Source organism: Eutrigla gurnardus (genome assembly GCF_963514095.1).
Source record: "Eutrigla gurnardus genome assembly, chromosome: 18".
Taxonomy (NCBI): domain Eukaryota; kingdom Metazoa; phylum Chordata; class Actinopteri; order Perciformes; family Triglidae; genus Eutrigla; species Eutrigla gurnardus.
Genome location: NC_139929.1, coordinates 12027452 through 12048778, shown reverse-complemented (window position 1 = coordinate 12048778; position 21327 = coordinate 12027452). Strand labels below are relative to the sequence as shown.

At 44.0% G+C, this 21327-nt stretch overlaps 1 protein-coding gene across 2 annotated transcripts in view; it reads left to right on the top strand.

Moving 5' to 3' along the window:
* Positions 1–2991: 2991 nt before the first annotated feature.
* Positions 2992–21327, top strand: part of ctnnd2a (catenin (cadherin-associated protein), delta 2a) — a 218632-nt gene continuing 200296 nt past the window's right edge. The window contains exon 1 of one of the 2 annotated variants that reach the window (XM_084033107.1): positions 2992–3209. The gene's annotated coding sequence lies outside the window, so the exon portion shown is untranslated. The remainder of the gene's footprint in view (positions 3210–21327) is intronic. The other variant, XM_084033108.1, reaches the window with a different exon arrangement.

The window sequence follows — 21327 nt, the reverse complement described above, 5'->3', positions numbered from 1 at the left end:
TAAACTGTGCACATTCATCATGACTGAGTACTGTGGGGGGAAAGGGGATTTGTTAAAGTAAATGCATAAACATAAGCTTCCATTTTTTTTAAACATGCAGAAATTGAATCCAAATTCCTTTGAATCTGATAGTTTTATCAACTGGTTTGGATAACAAATAATACCACAGCTTAGTGGCACCATCTAGTGACTAGTCTTTAAACATGCCTGAACACACACACACACACACACACACACACACACACACTCGCATGCCTTAAATGAACCTTAAAAGATGGTACTTTTATAATAGGAAAAACTTTATTACACAAGTTAAAAAACATTTTTATTGGATACAACTCAAATTGGCCGACTCACTTTATTTAAAATATCCTAAGCTTGTAAGAAATCAGTTCCCAGTCTGTAAACAGACTGGTAAACAGCAGGCAGAGATATGCAAAATAATAAAACTCAATTCATTGCCAATGGGAGATATTTTTGTAATGTATGTTTCAAATTCCCCTTTGGCTGTAATACTATTACAATGGAATGTGTGAAATATGTCAGTTTTGTCCATATGTGCAGGATGAAAAACATCCGACACAAACAAAATCCAAAATGACAGTGCAGGCAAAAGCAAAACACAAAGAGAAACAATTCAAACCATCAGTGAAAACAGACTGCAAATCCTCTTTCTGTAAACGAATGACACTAAAAGATGGATGATTGGTGATAATTAACGCGATCCTCCAGCTGCCAGTTTTCAACAGTGTCAGCAGTACTCAAAAAGACATGGCTGCTGGTGCTGAGTTGAGTAAAGAAGATGAAAACATGGTTGATACTTTAAACCTTATTTATTCAAGGAGCTTTCACCTTAAGTGACCCGCTGTTCTTCAGGGACACACGCTGTGCATATCCAGTACAAACACAGTGTTATCTGCTGGCCACTGGACAGGAGCAAAACCTTATCCTATCCAGTCCAATTTTAACATTTACATGTTTTAACATATCTTCACTGTATTGCCTTATGTGTGTATGGAGGGTGGGGGGTGGGGGGGATTGATAATCCAGCAAAGAAAAGGCTATTATTTATCTGTGCTCTGCTGCAAGATGAGTTCCCCCCAGAGGGACAATAAAGAACTGAACTGAACCACCTCGAGCAGTTGGAGGTTTAAGTACCTTGCCCAAAGGCCCTTCAGAAGAGGTAGGCCTACTATTCCCACAGACACCTTTCCAAACCTAATTACATTGTTCGGTCTATTATAGTTGAGAGCCAACTTCTCAACTGGTAAAGATATTATTTGATGTTCTAGTGAAGCTTCTGCATGTGAACCTTCTCTCTGGTAGTGTTGCAGCACATGCATGCTGCCTATAACAGCTGTTTATTTCATGAAATTACAACCAATCGCTATAGGTTAAATTACCATTGTTATATTGTAAGTTAGAACATATGATATGTGGCATGCATCTGCCAAACCAGATCCAATCCATGTTTACCATTGAAGTGTAAATCACAGAAGAACACCTACTGCCACATATTATTATTATTATTATTATTATTACTTACGTTTTCTGAAATAACCTGATCATATTGAATACATGAACATGGCTTAATTGACTAATTATTTTTTTAAATTTGAGTTCAATCAATCTGGATGTCATAATAACAAGCATTTCAGAACAAAGGAAGATCTCTTAATGCCTCAAAACAAATCAGCACTGTTTATTTTTCTTTGACAAATGTCATTTTTGGGGGGTTGAGAATTAAGGAGAAAGTGTAACATTTCAGAGAAAATATTTGATTATAGAAGAAGACCAGATTGTATTCGGACAGTCAGATTGAAAAAGGAGACAGGAGAGACACTGAAAAATGTGTGCAATATTTCAACATAACGAAGATGTTTTAACGCATGCAAAGAGAGAAGGAAGTGTATCCAGAGGGAAAGAAATCCTCTGTTCGAGCCAGAAGAACTGATTGTGCAGAACATATGATGTAGTTACAGATCTGAAATACTCAGCAGTCCTTGACCTTGGGAAACCAGGTGTGTGCATGTCTCTGCAAAGTGAAGGGGATGGGGAAGATGATGGAGTGCAAGTCAGGTGATGTTATCATCATAATAACCCAACAGGGATCTGGTTGCCATGAAGTGTGTTTGTGTGCAGACGGAGGGGCAGGGGTGTGTGTGACAACATGAGTGGGCTTGGTGGCGGTGATACTGATACTGGGAGCTGTACACTGTCACATATGAGGACTCATCTCCCATTTGGGAAGAAAAATCACATCCTTATGAGGTAAGCCAAACAGAATGTCAGGATTCTAACATCATTTAGGTAAAAGTTAATGATGTGACATTCATGGATGACCCCAATCTCTTGAATGGCCCTATTGGGTACAAATTATTTATCGTTTTTATGCCCAAATCTCACTGCCTGCCCTAGAATTGCACAACGGGCTGCTTTGGGGCAACTTCCATGTTCTATGAGAAAAAGAAGGACAAAGAATAATGACTTTCCCATCAGGCTTAGGGTTAGGGACAGACATGTAGTGCTTATCGTCATAGTTACAACGGACTAATTGGTGCCATGGATGACCTTCTCAAAGACACTTAACATGACATGCACACATCCCTTGTTAGGCTACAGAATTGGGGAATAAGTCACAGGAGAAAAAAAAACTAGGGGTGCAGGAAGTGATCCCTGTGGAGCTACACTGACTCCCCAACGGTCCGTCAAACAAATCAACGACATGCACGCGTTTAACCCACGAGACTCCTCGCCTCCTCCTACCACACACCACCTGGAGATGGCGCTCTACGTCCTCGTATGGTGGCACGGCTGCGCGCACACGCGCGCGAGTTGAGTGCGAGAGCGAGACAGAGCAGAGCTGCTGTCTGCCTGCTCTCCGGCGGTGTTGCCTCCTCGTCGCTGCAGTGCTTCGCCGCTCTCCTCTTCTCTTTCTTTCTCCCTTTCTTTCTCGCTTTTCGTGCCCAGCGCCTCTTCCTCTTCCTCCCGCTCGCTCCCCCCCCACCCCCTGCGGATGCCTCAGCCTCGCACCCGCGGCTCAGGATCCCGGCAAATGGTCGCCATCCCCTGCAACTCAGGACGCAGCGAAAAGGCGCACCGCTCCGCTGTGATCTGATCAGAGCCCCACACTGCGGATTGACTCGGAAGAGAAGGAGGACCAGGGGGGCAGAGAGCCGGACGCGGACAGTGGCCACGATCTCATTTCGGTAAGTCACCGCGTTATTTCACCTGCCGTATGTGTCACATGTCCGGACAGCGAGCCAGCTGTCAGCCGGCTGGCTTTTTAGTCTGTTGTCTATCCCGAGGAGTGGGACCGTAGTTTTGCAAAGCCGGGACAACCTGAACATGACTTTTGATCGTGCATGGTGGGGGGGGGGGGGGGGGGGGGGGGTTGTAGGGAGACTGCTGGGTCGACCACGATGCCCTGCTTTTGATAAATGAGACGCTTGGTTCGAGGCTCCTCTTCGAACCAAGCGTCCGGCTGAGCTCAGAACAGCCAAACACACAACAGAGATTTTGGCTCCAGCTGACTGCTGACCCCGATTCAAAATAGGTTCTTCCTAAAAGTGATCCAAGGTGTGAACAGCAACCGTGTAAACAAACGGGCGTTTGCTTTTCTTTCCCAGATAATAATTATTTTTGTTTTGACAACTTCATTCACAACCGTAAGTTAAGTTGTTGAAACATCCTTAAAACATATCTGGACATGATGTTATGGTAAATGATGGTGCCAAACAGGTGCCTCGGGTATTTTAGTGCTTATAAATCTCATTTTCCGCCCATTAAGTTGAAGGGAATTGCCTTTTGTCTGGAAAGGGCTGGAGCAGGGGAGGTAATACCAGGATAAGAGTAGTGGTAAGACCCCTTACCTTTCCCACAGCTGTACTTGTGCTGTGATCAATAGGCATTTGCAGGAGGGGGATTCTGCACTGGCAGTTTGTCAAGGGCGTACAATATATCCAGCAGATGATGGAGGAGGGCGGAGGAGGAGGAGGAGGAGGAGGAGGAGGGGGGGATGCTGCTGCATGCTGTGGCTACATGTTCAGTCTAGTGCATGTCAGCACTTGGGCAGGTGCATGATGGACAACGGAGTGCCTCTGCTCTTCAGAGGGAAGGAGTATTAGTATGCTCAGGTGCATACCATGGTGAATCCTTTAGTCTTTTGGTCCACGTTTGCTTCAAAACTATAAAACTTTTGGGTTGAGTTTTGCAGGTGAAGCCGCTTCGTTCTCGGTCAGGTAAGGAGGCTCCAATCCCCTCTAATTCCCCTCAAGCCGACCTCTGGTGCAGTCGTCCTCCGCACGACCACTCAGTCTGTTCCAACAAGCGCGTTAATCACTTTTCCAGGACTCTTAAGTGATGACAGTACAACACTCCCCTTGCCCATGAGCTGGACATCTCTAAGAACTTCAATCGATTTCTCTCTTTTTTTTTTATTGTTGAAGGATAAGCAGCATTACGGAAAGACCTATCACTGTGGGAACTGTCTGCCTCACACACACGCACACGCGCACACACTCCAACCCCTCTCTAAATTTCCTAAAGATTAGCTTCTTTTATGTCCAGTGAATGTCTCCAGTGGGCATGAAAAGCCTCGTCCTTCATCGCGGACACAGATTAAGCTAATTCACACAGCAGCGCAGGCCTAATGCCTAATCACTATGCTGTGCCGGCAGAACAGAACAGTCTTTATACCGTGGTAGCCGAGACAGAAAGACAGGGAGAGAGAGAGAGAGCAAAAGGGGGTGGGGGGGGGTGCTAGCCGCTGGTGCCTATTGATCGGACAGAGGGGCTACTGGCAGGCGTCCACCCGATGGAGTGCTGACGACAGTCCAAAAAGCTGCCGAGATGAGCCGGCGGTGCTGATGAAGAGAGGGGAAGAGCTTGAGTGATCCTCCCTGTAGCGGAGCAGGGTCAGGGAGGACTTTTGAAAATACTATAACTGTTATGAATGGAGCCGTCATTAGAGAGCGGAAGCGGGGTGTGGTTCGGTGCACTGATACTGTGTCAGATCGAGCAGCATTCTGTGACTCGTCAAACGTCATCACCGGTGTTTACGTATTACCATGTCGTAGGCCACTTCTTGACACGTGGAGCGAATAGAGAAGATTGAGATCAAGCGAGGTTGGAACTCGCCTTTCAGATGTGTGCTTTGATGTTCGGTCGCTTTGCCAGTTGATTGCTGAACGGATCGGCATCAAAACCAGCTTTTCAGGCAGCCGTCCACCGCTGTGTGGTAATGCTTCACCATACGGTAGAGTAACTGTGGTATATTGGACATATTTTGGCAAATTTCCCATGTCAGTAATGGCATTTGATCTTCTGATTTCCATGTGGCCATTATACTTGTTAACAACACTGGATCTTTCATTGGGATGGTACTATTTCCATCCCTTCTAGTTTCACTTGTTCCAAGAATGTTCATAATTCATGTGGTATGTAAGAGTGTAGTGAGGGAGACCGTCCTACATCAGCAGTACCTGGAGCAGCTGTCAATGAGCAAGCAAATGATGTTCTCCCAGGTCAGGGGATCATTTTCTACCCAGACACCTGACCTTTGACAACACCTCAAAGTAGACGAGGACAAAAAGTTCTACCCCAAAGTGTCACACTGTACATTTTTTAACGCACATTCCTGATATAATACAATTTGATTCAGCAGTGTTAAACAAGTGAGAGGACAGTCTGTCTTCCCAATATCGCATTGTTTTGATTTGTTTTTAAGGACTTAAATATTGGATTAGATGACTGTTTAAAATGCATCAACGATGCTCCTCCGAAGGAGCTGTGAGGCCGAGTGGAAAAACGTGCTACCTCTATAAGGTGTGACTCGAACCCAGAGGCAACATCTAATGCTGTTCATTCGTCAATGTGAGTTGTTGTTGGATTGACTATCTTTTATTGGCTGGCTAGTTATTGGCTGATATGACATTCAGCTCCAGTTATGTCCTTTTCTCCTCAAACAGAGAAAAATACATTTTCTTTTATGGAGGCGTATACGTATCTAGGTCCATTCATGTCCTTTCTATCTATTACTAGTACAGGACTAACGGAAGAAACAGACAAAAGACAACTGTAGAACATGAAGCACCATCAAGGAGAGTGAATGCTTTGATTTTATCACCTTGATGTCCTTGAGCTCTGTTATGTGCTGTAAGTTGTTAGTGGGGTTTTTCTTCACACGGACCAGAATGCAATGTGAAGGGGGCCCCCAGGCAACTGGCTGACATTTGAACCAAACTTGCCGATTGCATTGATTGCGTGCTCACGGACACAGGGGAGCTGCTAATCGACAGCCTCACTGTGCTCATCAATCAACCGACTTGATGCTTACGTCTGCGACTAGATGCTCATGAGCTTGTCTAATGGCATAAAAAACACAGATGTGCCACTGCTAATGGACACTTTTACAATACCCCCCATTACTGTGGAATTGTTACGAGATTACATACATGCTATGCACCATTACACCAGTAAGATCACTCTTCTCTCCCTCAAGGGTGCTGTGCAGTGCATCCAACAATGGCTATCTCATGGGTAGGTCCAGGTGATAGTCTAGTTGTTATACTTCTGGTTAATAATAGTCAAGAAAGCATCACTGCTTCCTCTTATTTCATATCCAGCAGCTTTAAAGACAAATACTGTATATGTTGTCAATGTTGGACCAAACAGGGGCTCACCTGGGAAGGGAGGGAGGAGCGGAGGGATATTCAGTTGGTTGCAGTCTGCAGCCTCACAGCTAGATGGCACTAAATCCTACACACTGGTCCATTAAGTATGCATATGAGAAAATTTCAAAACATTTCCCCCCCCCCCCACGTTTATCCAGCATATACGGACTGAGTGTGATTAAGGCGGTGTGTTTTATGAGGGGATCACTATGTTGTTTGGAGTCAAGGCCACATCTTTATCACTCGAGTGTCCTTGAGCAAGACACAGAAACCCTCAGCTCAAAGGATGTTGGATGGTTACTGACCCTTTGGCTCTTTGCGAGGAAGGACAAGCAATGACAAATGATCCTGTTGAGGGGGTCAGTTGAATAAAACACTGTTTTAGTAAGTAGTACTTAGAAAGCGGAACTTTTTAAGATAGTATATATTTCTGCTGATGTGACATGACCTGTTTTTTTCGTGGCTACCGTTAGTATATCCTCACCATTTGCTGACCTCCACAAAAGCTGGTGAAAATGATTTGTAGTAGAGATCAGAGTGGACAGTGACATCACATGACTGCAGCCAGGACCGGCGTGTGCAACTGGCGTAGTTTGCCAGTTTAAACCTGCACTTGCACTTTACATTCCAGTGGCTCCAAATGGCGGAGTTTAAGCAAGTGTGTGTGAAATTGAAATTAGGGGTACGTGATTCTTTTCCCCAGACTTTTCGGAGAACGGCTTTAAGACTGAATGCGCTGTTGAAAATCCCCCCCAATCATCTTTTAGGTAGCTTCATAACATCATCTACAAAAGTAGGGTCAAGCTTGGGCGGCAGTTATCATCCTAAAGCATCACTGAGCATTTCATCTTCCCATCAGTACTCTACCTCACTTCCTCACCTCCTCCGTCACGGCAAAATGAAAGAAAAGGCTGCAAAGTTTGCCCAGCTTTAACAATGCTTTGGATTTATGGCTGGATTTCCACGGATGTAGTGGAAGTATATGGCCTCGTGGCACTTGAAGGTGGTAAAAGATAAAAACCAGTCACCGATTGCTGTGTGTTGTGTATTGTAGTGATTAATGAGAGCAGGACTTGAGGAGCACAGCGGGTACAGTAGGTAGCGGTGTGTCAGTGCTGGAATGTGTCCAGCAAGGCAGCAATATGTTAGTGTGTGTGTGTGTGTGTGAGGCAGACAGAGAGAGTGGGTTTGTGTGTGGATGCCTACTAGTGTGTTTCTGCCGCCAGTTCTCCTCCCATCTTCTAATGAGCTCACTGCAGATGGGACTCCCTCTGTCACCCCCCCCCCCCCCCCCCACGCCATTATCCTCCTTCTTTCCCATCAGTCTTTAGTGCGAGGGACAATAAAGAAAAGGGGGAGAATAAAAGGAAATTAAATGTGAATAATAACAACGTGAAGAGAGAGAGAGAGAGAGAGAGAGAGGGAGAGGTAAAGAATGCAGGTGAGAGGAGAAGGAATTCACAGGAAGGGGTAAAAGGTGGAAAACATATGGGAGGTGGGGTGTTAAGTGAAAGATGTGGGGGTGAAGCGCCAGTGACGAAGCGCGTTGGAGAGTGAGAGAGGCGCATCGGCAGTGTTATGAGGAAGAAGCAGGAACGCTGAGAGAAGCCAGGAATCATCAAAAGCAAGACGTGACAGAAAGAAGAGACGTGACAAAAGAATATATGAAATGCACCATGCCTTATTTATAAGCGTCAAAAAATGAAACCGCTAATGGTATGTATTTAAGGGCAGGCCCAACAGTTAGAGGAGTACTTCTGCGGTTGCCTAGCTATGACATCACCTCCGTGTCCGCTAAACAGCGCTTGCTAAACTAAATTAATAATTGGCTCAGCTAGCCAGGTCTGGCCGAGTTAATTGAGCATCAAAGAGAAGTCAGGGCTGAAGCACAGATCATCTTGATTTCCCCGCGGTGGAAATGAAGCCCAGCTTGTGCATGCATGACTGTGACAGTGGGCCTGTTTGTGTGCGGATGTGATTGCGGTGTTTATTACATGCACGGGCATTCGTCATCGGTAATTCATGGGTCCACAGTTTGGGAAGTGGAGGGTTTGCCGCTTGTGCAAGAGCGCGTGCCCTTCTAACTCACTGGGCTTCTGCATGCACTTCTTTGACATTCTATTAACGGCTGCTCTACTGCTTCACCGCCTACCTGTTCATATCTGCGACACGATTATCGCCTGTAGAATTCCGCTCTTTTTCCTGGTTGAACATGCACTCCGACCCTTTCAGTGAAATCTCTACGTGTGCGAAAGTAATCGCGAGTGTCCAGCGTGTCTGGTTGGTGTGATTTCTAAAAAAAGAAAAGAAAAAGAGAGAGACATGCAACAGGTGTCTCAAGTGTAAGGAGAAAATGTGAGCGCTGAAGGGAAAGTGCGAGAGCATAATGGGATAATGACATGTTTCATGGCAGGAAGCAGGGAGGAATATTATTATTGGCTTTATGTACAATCTCTTTGCACAGCGACATTGTATCGTTCTGGCTGGTCAAATGGGAAATAACATGTTTGATGGGCTATGTGCACCTGCGCCTGTGTGTGTGTGTGTGTGTGTGTTTATTTATTGCCTGATCTTTTAAGGCGCCTATCATTGCTTTTTCTCGGTCAACACAAGACTACACAGTGTCATTGATGTGAAGCACCTGAAATCAGGGCCAGCTAATATCATCCAACGCTAGAGGAACAGTGCCTGCACACCTGCAGCTCTTGTGTGTGTGTGTGTGTGTGTGTGTGTGTGTGTGTGTGTGTGTGTGTGTGTGTGTGTGTGTGTGTGTGTGTGTGTGTGTGTGTGTGTGTGTGTGTGTGCCCGCCGTCTATTGGCAAGGGAAATAGTAGCTTCTGCAATTTGGACACTTGCTGGGAACGAGAGTGCATATATATATATATATATATATATATATATATATATATATATATATATATATATTTATATATATATAGATATATATAGATATATAGATAGATTGACTCCATATCAAGTTTGAACTAACACGTAAATGTCCAAATGAATGTGAATACAAGTCACTTGGCCTGATCTTCAACTACATAGTAGAAAAGACATGCTTCTCTTCATTTGCAGTGCCTCCGCTGCCTCACTTGAGTGGCAAGTTAAGAATGGCATTAAGTTAAAAGCTTTACCATTATCTGTGGTTTTTCTGATGTTAAAGACAAAATGCTTTCTTACATGGCTTCTCAGCTGGTTTGGTGTTATGATTATCCACTGAGCACATTCACTATTTTTCTCTATTTTTCCATTAAGAGGAGAACATTAGCCGTCTACAGGGCAAACGATCAGACAGATGAAGATGTTTTCTGTTCTAATTGCTGGTAGCTATTGAAAATACCTTCAATAAGTCCCCATTTGAAAGTACATGTCATTTGAATGGTATTGTCTTGTCAAAAGAGAAACAATCATAAAGATCTCAACCCTTTTATAGGTCTTATCTGAAGTCCACTTAAAAAAGTAGACATGTTAAATTCACAACTAAGGCAAGCAACATACTATGAAGTCTGTGAAACAATCATCCATAAAAGTAATGGGTTCACGTATAAAATATAACCTATACTTTAAAAGTATTAAATACTTTGCAAAACTGATATGACTTTTTTTCCTTCACTAGATCTTGGATAATCCTTAATCCCCAAACCGACACACATGCACACACACTTTCATCTTGAAGCTTGAGGCCGAGTGGTATAAATGCCACGCCCGATGCCTGTGGTCAGATCAGCAGACAGCCCATCAGCAGCACACACTGATCCTATCGGCCTCGCCTTGCTGTGGCTACTTCCACCTGTCAATCAAACCTGTGTCCCCCCGCATCTGTAGAAAAAGGATTTGATGGAAACGACGGAGACGGAAAGGGATACGCATCAGACCAATAATGAATAATGGATGGAGCCACCTTATTTTATTGCTCTGGTGTGCGGGGGTTGTGCGTCCACCTCGATCAATGGAAAGAGAGAAAGAAAGTATAGTGCTAGAGAGCGACATCAGAGAAAGCAAGAGGGCAACATGAAAGGAAGACGAGACAGAAGGTGGGCGTTGCTGCAAATGGCAGCGCGACTCGCCATGCTGGCTGGACGCACGGCGACCACCTGTAGGACACGGGCCACGTAGTACGAGTCGTACGTGAGGATTAGCAGCGAATCTTTACGGCACGTATGAAAAGAAGGAGGGCGGCAGAAATAATGTTTTGACCACGGGACTTTTTTTTATTAGGCTGTTTATTGATGTGTGTTGACACTGGAGAGCTACATCCTCGGCCGAGCCTCAGCTTCCCGCTGTCCACATTATTCGATTTCATTTCACAGTCCCTGAGCTAACAAAGGCAGGTTTTCTGTCTAGCTCGACATTGTGCTTGTTCCGAGTAAAGCTCATGTCGGTGTAAGCTGTTTGCGCCCCGTCCTAATATTCAGCGTTTTTTTATTATTTTTTATGCCCAGTTCCTCCCGAGGCATCCTTTGTAATACGGCACGCCTGACAACAAAATGCTTTCTTTTAACAGAACAGGTTCATCCTATTGGATGTTTTCAGATTAAAATATAGAAGTGGAACTCCTGTGGGCTGTTCTGTCGCAGAGAGCCAGGAACATGGAGTCATTCAGGAATAAAGAATGATGAAGATGAAGGTGCGTGTTTTGTTGTGAAGTTGGTGGTGGGCCATGAATTATATATAAAAGACATCAGGGAGAGCAATGCTTCATGTAAAGAGCCAACATGAGCATGCGGCGGATGCTGGAGGGATTGGTAATGAAATTCAACAAGGTGGATGATGGGTAAAAGAGAGCGTTTTACCTATTTAACTCCTAGCAGCCCGTGAGCTGTCTGTGGTGGAAACCTTTGCAATCTGCCCTAAAAAAAGTGTTTTCTTTTTTTTTTTTTACGATTGAACTGTTTAATTGTGTTTTTTTTTTTTTTAACTATCTTTTTATTGAGAACAAGGTACAGAGAGACAGTAATATACAAAGACAATATTTTTTTTGATTTTTCTCAGAACATATATACAAACACCCCACCACCCACCCAAACCCCGCAACATCCAGTGCATCCCATTTTAAGGTAATTAAATAAGAAAATAAATGAATAATTAAAAGTTATGATCTTGACAGGTGAAGGTATCATTCAACAGGTATGAAGAATTTAACAAAGGAAAAAAAAAAAAAGTGGAAGTTGGTAATTTGCTAGTCAAGTTTTAGAATAAATGAGAGGGCCGTGCTTGGTGTGCCAAGTGTGTTTTCAAATCTCTTACTTTGCCACTTCCCCTTCTGTCTCGGGGTGCTAAATATAACACAATGTTGTGTTAACAGCCAAAATACATCCTTGTATCTCGGTAACTGTGATATTCAAATGGTTCATCCTGTAGCTCGGCTGTCAAGGAGACAACAGTAGTCATTTCAGTCTGTGGACTCAATTAAGTCATTTGAAGGGTTGCATTACTATTTTAAAGGAGTTATTTATCCATAACCCCCCTGCAATCATCTCTGGTTCCAGTGTTGTTGCTTTAAATGTTCAAAGGCGAACAGGAGAGTACGATTCCAAAGCCAACCATGTCTCCCGTTCCTACAGCTCTCGTGAAGCCGGGGATTCAGTGTCTTACTTAAGTTGATAAGAGGCTCAATGTTCCACATACTCCCTACATCAGAAACCGTGTTTTCCCCCAGTTTTCTTCAACATGTATAAGGTTTAATACAGATATACAGACATTTTTATCAGCAACGGGAATGCTGTGGTTACACATTTGGCGTCAAATTCCCTCATCAATAGCATTTGATGTTCCCCCTTCATCGGCTGGGATATCCCCTGCATGCAACGATCCCAACTGTGGCCGGAATCTAGAACTGCACGTCCACATTCATTTTGCTCATCTGTCTTCTGCGGCTTGCATCTGCTATGTATAATTCATCGAGCAACTCTCTGTTGATATCCGCATATAAATTAACTTAGATATTGTGCAGCTCATGAATTTCTTACATCGCATGTGCGCAGCGGCACCACGGCAGTACATCGGTCTCTGGCTTGTGAGGAAAAATATGTTTTGTTTTGGAATGTTTTCCATGAAGAAATGGTTAAAAAATATATAATAACGTGGCCCGAAGGCTTTCGGTTTCGCGAATCCGCGCCACCCCTCGCTGTTTTGCGTGCCAATTATGGCTGTAATCTGCTGGGTGTGTTGGAGATGTGTTGGAAACAGAAAAGGGGGGGCTGCCTTGGCGCGCCTGTGTCATTACTGTTCGATGCTGTAGTGGATGGAAGGCACACTGACCAGGAGACGGTCAGAAAAGCGGAGGAGGAACTAGCTTCACACTCAGAAAGTGAGACTGAGAAAACAGGTCATGCTTGCGTAACTGACGAGGCTCCTTTTTTAAAAAAAGAAAAGAAGAACAAAAAACAAAAACAAAGTGATCGCTTCCTGGTCTTATTCAAATGCCAGCAGATCTTTTAACATGTTCATCATTTATTCTATAATGAGGATAAATTGCTCCTGGTTTATACAGTACGTGTGTGTGCTCATTTTAAGGGTTAAGTTCTATTTTGTCAAAGGTTTTAAACAAATCAAACAAACGCTCTTCTCCCATTCTTTACAAAACGCTCCAGTCATTTGCAAAGACAAGATACCCCTTGCTGTTGTTTAGGCCAATTAGGCTGGAAATCTGCTGGCTTTGGGATTGTGCCAGAGATTTGGAGTGAAAGTCTTTATTTGACAGAGAGAGGCCTATGAAAGGGATTGAGAAGAAAGAAAGGAAGAAAAAAAAAGACAAAAAAAGACTTGCACATTCCCAGAAATCGCACAAATCACACACACACACACAGACACACACACACACACAGCACAACATTTCTGTCACTTTCGGCTCTCTTCTCTCCCCTCGCTTTCTCTCTGTGGACTGCAGATAGACAAGATGACACATATTCTCAAACCAAGAGGCAAACAATTGATTATATACGCTTTATTTGCAACAAAAATCCACTTTGCAGACACATAGACTGCAGGGAAGGATGAGCCGTTGCCAGAAAACTGTGGAGGTGGGAGGGCTGTGAGTGAGGAGCTCCCTGCTGCACTGATACCAGTTTGCTCATGTGATATTAATTCAGCTAATTTGACCTGCACCCGGGACATGGAATGATGGAAGATGCTTTCTCAGTGTGTCTCCGCAAGAGGAACCGTTGGCTCAGAGAGGTGTTTATACTGAAATACGGGTCTCTCCAATAGAAGAAATACAATTATATTGATTTTTACAGACACAGCAAGGGGGGGGGGGGATCACATTTATTGCAGGCGGGTTACCTTATCTGCAACCTTATTCTTGATAGATGGTCAATGTTAGTGTCCACACTGAAAAGGTCTCATTTAAATGACATAGTTGTGATTTTTACTGTATGGCATTTACCATTTATGAATCCCATTGTGTGCTGGGTCAGGAATAGGTCTCATTTTAGTTCTCCAGCATTTTAACTGCACTGCCTCTTAAGAAGGTCAGAGGTCAGGCTCGGCTACTGAACAGTTTCCCATGAGCCGCGAGGCATTCAGTGTCTTGATCAAACAGATTTTAAATGTGTGAATGCGACACATTTGTCTTTTACCTTTTCTCACAAAGTATAGCCAGACTGAATTTACAAAATACAAAATGAAGGTTTTACTCCAAAAGTGGAACACTGATTTTAACCGCTTCACTGCTGCGCTACAAGTTTGTTGAACTGTTGACTAATCTGCAATCACAAGTTGGGATGAAACCAAAAGGCACAGTGAGGTGTCTGACTTTGATCTTTTGGGGGGTTCTTAGCCTTCCAGCAAGGCAAGCCTTAAACTGTTGTGTGCGTGTGTGTGTGTGTGTGTGTGTGTGTGTGTGTGTGTGAGGGGGGGGGCTGAAGTGTTTAGATCCCGTCAAGTGTTTCAAAGCATTACATCATCTCCACGTCCTCCACCAGGACACACACACACACACACACAAAATGTGTGATCGGTTGTCGAAGTTAATTTTGTGGACAAGACACATGCTCGCACATAGGATGCAACCACACACACACACACACACACACACGCTTTTATATTTTGTACACAGCGTAGGATGGTCTGCGTATCTTGCTGTGCAGCGAATTGAATTTCCATCGGCGGTTAGTCAGACGGTGTTGCTCTCTCTCCCATTAGGCCCATTCTGTAAGACAGCAGGAGGTCAGAGAAAGTACACAGGTCTCCACCAGCCTCCCCAGCTGAGGCCCACCGCCCTCAGCGTCACGCCCAGCTGTGGACGCTCTTTGTCAGAATGACTGGTGGGGGCTCTGTGGAGACGGCTCCATGCTGTTTCTAGCTCATGCACGCACTTTATGTACACACACACACACACACACACACACTGTATCAGTTGAGAAAACATACGCCCGCTGTCTTGCTTTTTGTGTTTGTCACATAACACCGAAGGGGGAAATCGAGGGTCCGCAGGTTACCAAAGACCCAGGGTGTCATCAAGGTCCAGTTGTAGAGAAGCCATGGCAACTATTAGCTGGGTTGTTTGGTTGCTATGACAGCATAGAGATCATCTGCACACAACTTTGCCAGGTGTACATCAAAGTACAGCATGAAGAAGCACAGATTCTGTTTGATCAATAATAGACTAATATGACTGCAGATATTGTATGCAGTTGCAGTGCAAGAGTGATGAAGTGGCTTTAGTTGAATTTGCAGAGCATGGGGTCATTCTGACGATATCCTTATTTTTAGAATTTATTTAAATATATATATATATATATTTTTACATGCATTTATTCATGTGACAACGTTATGTATAGGAATATCCAGACAGGCAAGATCTCATTACCTGTGGCCTAGACGGGAACTGATCTATCATTAAAGCAATCTCATTATGACCTGTTGAATTTAAATCTGAATTTTTATTCCCATAGTAGCAGCCTGTCATACATACCGGTGAGAGGATGTCATGTGACATGATTTTATAACAGAATGCTCAAATCTCTGAGGCAAACCTGTGGCCAAAGGCAAATCAATAATGTCATTGAATGGCATGGTAGCAGTGTTGCAGAACAGATTCATTTAACTCTGAAGTGCATTGGTAGCTACTGTGTGTCCCGGTTTGTCTAGTATGTGTCTGTTGCCAAGCTGTGGACAGGATGGGAGATCAAGGCAGACCAAGAGGACTCTATTCGCTTCTTGATGTAAATTCATTCCGAGGTGTCTAATTCCACTTCATGTTAAACAAACATAATGATCCACCTCCAGCCAATCATAATCGATTCCAGGCCATGGTAAACACTTGGATATTTATCACTGCAGAAATTCATCATGTTGTTAATTTCTGCCATTGATTATTCCTGCTGCCTTCACGGCTGCGAGATGTTTTTCGGTGGTAATTCAGCCTGTGCATGTGGGTGTGGGGAGAAAGTAGTGTGATTTTCTTCCAGACTAGCTCCCACAAGTCTCTTTTTCTTCTTAATCTTCTTCTTCTTCCCCCGCCTCTTCTCCATCTTCTTCTCCTCTGTGTTGAGGTGTTTCAAGGCTACAGTTTTGTCACAACAAGAAAGAGCAAATACAAGGACAATCTGGTGCTTTCTGGTGGTACAGCTCACCCTCACAGTCTGACTGTTGGTTAGTTTAGTGACAGACTGACTGTTGGTGGCTGGTGGTAACAAAATAAAAAAAAAGTGGAGTAATCTACATTGAAAATCTTGTTGGATGACTACAAATATAGAGCTGAACAATTTGATTTATTTTTCTTCATATACAAATATTTTATTTGTTAATTCATCTTTACTCGTCAGCATCAACCCATCGCACATTTTATAATAATGTGACCCCACAATGTAGCAAGGCAGCATGAGGATATAATGGCAGCCATGGCAACAACAAAATATGTCATGCTTTGGTCTAGTGTATATAATATATATTTCATTTTTGCAGTCCTTCCTCCCAGCGTTTTAAACTTTTGCACTTTTGGCAACATATACATTCCTGTTTACCTCCAAGCCTGATTTGTTGTCTCTTGTTTCCTTGGCAATCATTGTTCACCAAATGCGTGTAGTGCTTCTGTAGTATATCGAAGCCTCGACCAACCCTCAAATATGACAGCTTGGTTCTCTTATTTAGGCATGAGAACGAATAGATAATTTCCCCATCTCTTTCTGAAGCAATCAATGTATTTTTCTCTCTGTGTCCTTCCATCTAACACACACACACACCCCACCAACACACACACTGGTAAAGGGCAAAGTCAAGCCACGAGGTTAACAACTCACGGAGGTCCCATATGTCTCCTGCAGCAAAAGCAGATACTAAAAGTCTGATCACACCTCGGGGGAACGGAGGGAAAGAAAGAGGAAGAATATCCTGAATGCTTTTTAATGAGCGACAATGGAGTAGCAGGGAATCGATTTGATCAATGCGCTCTGATCATCTGTATTTTTTTATCTATTTATTTCACACAGAGCATTGGGCTTTTAATGAATTGAAACGTTCTGTCCCGTCTGTGGTCATGTTTCTTTTTCCGTCGAAAGCAAGAGTCGGGATTCAGGAACCCCTCCTAACCTCCCTCGCTTCATTCACATCAAGCAGAGCGCTCTATAGTCTGGCTTTCACTTTTCAGACACGCACTTGTACGTGTGTGCTCATTCTGTACGCACACACACAGTTAGGCAGACTAACCAGCTGCCCCGTGGCCTTTTGGCTTGTGAAAAGGGGACAGAGAGCTCTATTGTTTTCACTGTGATTCAGTTATTACACACAGATTAACACAGTGGAACTCTTCTGTGACACCCAAGGGCTTTGGACCCAGAGAGAGCGAGCACTGAATGCCTTTATCTTGCGCTCTCTCTCTCTCAATCCCTCTCTGGGTAGCCCTATCTCCCTCTATTCCGCCGACACGCACACACACACACACACACTCTCTCTCTCTCTCTCTCACACACACACACACACACACTTGCTCATGATGTTCCTCACTTATTCTTGCATTGCCAAACAAACAGTCCCAATTATGGCCTACACACACACACACACACACACACCGCTCATGCATTTGTCTGGAGGAATGTGTTCAGACGCTGATAAGGAGGAGAATAGGACAACAACATTAGAACAGAAATGCCAGCGCAGCAACAGTCCTTTCACACACGCTGCACACACACACGTCAGACATATAGATGAGGGTCATCATATTACTACCGGTAATGATGTGACCGACGCGGCGTGGCGGTGTGCAGGAGTAAATAAAAAAACATTTTTCTAGAGAGTGTTGATGCCCATTGATTTGATTTACATGAGAAAAAGACATCAGACACGGCCTTTGCCAAACTGTTTCAACATACAGAAGACGATTGTCTTCGGAGAGAAGACGGCACATGAAAGGAGTGAAGGAAGAGAGAAAGGGGAAGGAAGAAAAGGAGTGACGAAGAGCAGGAGAGGTGGAGTGAGGGATAGAGATAGTGACAGCGAGAGAGGGAGAGTAGTGGCGTGTGTGCGAGGGTGACGTCGTGCTGGAAGGACTGAGGCTGCACAGTCCCAGTGGGATCTCCCTGCCTCTGACAGATCTACGGCATCTCAGTGGGATCGCACGCTGCCGGCAAGAAGACTCACGGCTCCGCACAGCAGGAAGAGCATGAAAATAACATCCGAGTCCTTCCACGTGTGCCATCACCTCCATGCATGTGCTCGCACAAATGGGTGTCAGTCAAACGGACTATAATTTGAGTTTGTATTCTTTCTATTGTCTTGGATACATACAGTGTATGCATCTGATGAACTGATAAATTGAATGATCTAATACTGGAATACATCTGATAAACTGAATTGCTGATGGTTGTGATAAGGAGCATAACAACATCAATCGGATCCCCTGGACGTTTTAAATCCCTAATAACAATGAAAACTGCAATTGCAATTGTGAAACGGAGACCTTTTAAGAGGTGAAACAATCAATTTCCCCGAATACGATGCATTCAAACTTTCTCCTTCTCTTTGTGTTCAGTTTAATTGGTCCTGTGATGTGTCAGGGTTATCCATTTGGGTCGTTTATACAATTTAATGCAATCATTTGATGAAAGTAAGCAGGATTTTAGTCTTTGATCTTTACTTGCAGGTGGTTTCATAGCTCTTATAATGCAGAATAGCTTTTGCAACATGCAGTACTCTATGTGTGTGTGTGTGTTTGGCTGTACGTCATGTATATTATGCATTAAATGTCAAGGTTGAGAGGGATAGGATGTGTGTTGATAAAGCCATGCTCCAAACGGCTCCCGGGCCGCTCATCACCAGCTCTCAGGGGTATACTCTTCTTGTCATGCACAGCACAGCCTCTCCGTCGTGGCTTTATAGGTTTCATGCCGTGGCGAGCGCTGCAGCCAACGGGAGCCTCACTTTGGATGGAAATAATAAAACTGTATATTGTGGGTAAGCTACATTGTAAATGGGGAGCTGCTTCAGATGGAGCGGAGGTGCGATATGTGAGCCTGAGTTACATTTGTAGCTGCTGTGTACGACAGTATCCTTTATACCAGGGAATTTTATCTTCATATGAATCGGTATTAAAATGCCAAAGATGCACATTTGCAAGTGAAATGAAGTGTTTACTATCAGTAGCTGCAATTTGTACTGCTGGTCATTATAGAGTATTGCCAAGGCTGGTGCTATTTTTAATCATCAATCATTAATCCATCCAGATTTTCCCAGCTGGCCACTGGATTCAAACTCGTGAGGCTGAGTATATGTTTATACCCCATGTATGTATCTGTTTTGGTTTATAAAACAGCTAGTTACATAACCATTTAAACACACTATCATTTTGTGCGAGTGCATCTGGAGGCAGATTGAGTTTGAATCTCACAGAGGCTCATGTGATTATCAGTCTGCGGCGGGGTATCTGTGAAGTCTTCTCTCACTCTCTCTCTCTTCTCGTTCCTTTCATCTCTTCTGTCGCCTTTTTTCTCGCTTCTGCTCGACCTCTCTCTCCCTCTTGTTTAGAATACTGACCTGTCAGTCTTGATCACCCACTCTGTCCACGTAGACATCCTAGTCATTTAATGAGAGGAGGGAATATTGAAGCTTAACTTTCTCATAAAATAGGGTTTGTCAAACTGTTAAAAAAGCGAAGTCTGATATGAAATGATCACCCATTTGTCTGTGGCCCTGTATCTCACTCTCCCTTTTGGTTCGGCACCCTTTCATTAGATCACAGAGTGACTCAGGCCTGCTGTTTCAGAGATAACACCCAGGTAAATGTTGGGCCCCTACCCCCCTTTGAACGCCAATCATAGCTTCACGTCCGAGACGGCTCGCGATGACTATCGCGGTCAAGGTTATCGACTGAACCCCCGCTACACCCTCGCCGCTCTCCGTCCGTGTAATGTCTTATTCTGTCACACACTTTCTCCCTCCTCTTCTCTGTCACTCCAGTAAGTGTTTAAGACGGGATATGCTTTTAGGAGAACCTCAGCACGCCGGTCACGCCATCCCCGCCACCTGTCAGAGGTGCTGGGAATGAATGTAATCTCCAGCATTAGCAGGTTAGTGCTCTACAGAAGTCAGGGGCCCAGATGATCATTGAGCAGACATGGGTGAGCGATGACTCGAGAGTGACGCGTGTTAGCATTTCCCTTGAATTCCAAGCACTGTGGATAACATGCACTTAGTGTATTTAAATGTCAGTGGATGTGTAGGTTTATATCATTTTTACATACTGTAGACTTTGTTGTATCAGAAACAAAACAAATGACTGAGGGCAGATCACCTTCACTTAGTAACGTCTTTAGTTAATAGACATAACACACAGTACGATCGTGAATGGCTGTGTATATAAGCTGTGTATAGTGCTTTATTCATTATATCAAAGGCGGAAGCTCCTTTTAACTCCCCTCTGTTTCATGAGTTCAGCAAAAGAAACAATGGGATAGTAGTGTTTTTAGCACCACGGACAGCTCCAGGATGTCCCTTCATCGCACACAGCTGGTGTCTGCAGTTAAATTAGGAGCTTTTATGTCCAGCATTGGCTGTCACCAGCCGGATTTCTCCTGTCCGATCTCAAAGAGCAAGCCAAAGCGCACTCATTATTAATGTCAATCAGTTTTCCAAATAGCAAAAACTACCAAGGTTCTTTTTGGAACTAGTTGCCCACAGCAGTGAAGCCAGACTCTCCTTTCAATTACATTAATGAAGGCTTTTGAACTGCTCGGGGTGGCCTCAGCCTGAACACGCCACATTTGGCCGTGCTTTTGGGCGAGGGGGTAATGATGCTTAATTTCTTCAGCGGGGCCAGCTGGATCGTGCTGAACCCGAGGCATAAAAATGGACATTTTGACAGAAAGACAAGAGCGTTATCAGATAACATTAAAAGTAATTAGCTCCCGTTTATGTGCACCAGAAAGAGAATTGTTAAAGTGTTGTCGCACTGGACATGGGAAGAAACAAATGTGTTCTGAAGAAGCTCATCTGTTGCCTGTAGACAATTTCACCATTTAATGAGGACATTGTAAAGCAACAGGGTCATCCTAACTGTGTTCTCTATGGATTGGTACCATAGGTACCATACCTTAACAGGACTTGTAGGCGAGGGCAACATGTAGGATAGGTGTTTAAGTTTTACTCTTGACGTGGTGGGAGAGGGAAAGACACTTTGATGAGTTTTCCAAATCTATAGGTATGAAAAATATAG